This window comes from Hyperoodon ampullatus, assembly GCF_949752795.1.
Source record: "Hyperoodon ampullatus genome assembly, chromosome: 2".
Classification (NCBI taxonomy): Eukaryota; Metazoa; Chordata; class Mammalia; order Artiodactyla; family Ziphiidae; genus Hyperoodon; species Hyperoodon ampullatus.
In genome coordinates, this window is record NC_136915.1 from 188,271,390 (window position 1) to 188,272,729 (window position 1,340).

Consider the following 1,340-nt stretch of genomic DNA (forward strand, 5'->3'; position numbering starts at 1 on the left):
GGCAAACGTGTGTGACTGTATAAAAGTCTGTATAAATTTGGGGAATGTTATTTTACATGATTTTTGTTAAGAAAAAAGACAATTACTATGTATTCATTGGAAATTACAGTTCTTATAATAATTTTACTAAAAAATTTCTAATAATTGTTGTCCCTGAAATTACAATACAGTTAATACTACCTAGTCAATTTATTTAAAAAGGGGGATATAGGCCTCATGGAAATTAAAATTTAAAAGGGTGTAAAAGAATAATGCAAACAGTAAAGGGAACTCCCTGGTGGTCCAGTGGTTAGGACTCTGCACTTCCACTGCAGGGGGCCTGGGTTCCATCCCTGGTCAGGGAACTAACATCCCACAAGCCACGTGGCCAAAAAAAAAAAAAAAAAATCTTTGAAAAAGAAAAAGTAATGTATAAAAAGAAGTATAGTTTACATCATTCAGGTGGCTATCTCCTCGATATTCCATTAGTCCTGTGTGAATTGCTGTAAATTCCTGAATATGTTTTAATCCCAATCCTTAATCATGACACGTTCTCTATTCAAATGTACAAATAAATTGACAATCGCTAAGTGGGTTCCAATAAAACAGCCAAGGAAGCAACAATTATAAAAATGAAAAAAAAAATGTTTACTGGTATATCACAAATGTTAAATGTAAGGCTGAGTCCTATTTTTCCTTTGGAATCCTGTTGTATCAGTCTGGTAAAGCTTGATTTTGCTGTAAAACCAAGCAACCCGTCCTGCGCCTCAGCATGGCTGCTTTGCGTTTGCTGCTCTCTAGTGCCTGGAGGCTGCACTGCGGCATCACGGGTCAGGTGGGCAGTCGGTGGTGAGTCCAGCAGGGTCTTGCTGCCAACCCCTCTGGCTACAGGCCCCTTGCGGAGCTCCCAGACTGGTCTTACGGGAATGGCCACCCCGCTCCTCCGATGAAAGGCCAGCTTCGAAGAAAAGGCCAAAGGTAAAAATTTGCAAGACGAGCTGTACTGCTGTCACAGGAAATGGATGCTGGATTACAGGCATGGCAGCTCAGGCAGCAGAAGTTGCAGGAAGAAGAAAGGAAGCAGCAGAATGGTCTTAAACCCAAAGGGGCCCTACTGCAGAACCCACGACCAAGTCAATAAAAAGCAACTCCTGCCTCCCCCAGAAAAACAAACAAACAAAACAAAACCAAGCAACCCTAAATTCTCACCAGCTTAAAACAATTTAAATTTATTTATTGCTCAGTTGACATGACATTATGAGTTGGCTGGGGGCTCCAATCCATACTGTTGTCTGGTAATTCATCAGAGATGAATAACTATATGAAAGTATTTCTTTTTTTTGTTATGATATATAGTTATT

At 40.0% G+C, this 1,340-nt stretch overlaps 1 pseudogene across 1 annotated transcript; it reads left to right on the forward strand.

Annotated features, from left to right (window-relative positions):
* Positions 1-751: 751 nt before the first annotated feature.
* On the forward strand, positions 752-1,120 carry LOC307069918 (large ribosomal subunit protein mL52-like; annotated as a pseudogene). The gene has a single exon. The product of its transcript is annotated as a large ribosomal subunit protein mL52-like (transcript).
* Positions 1,121-1,340: the final 220 nt, after the last annotated feature.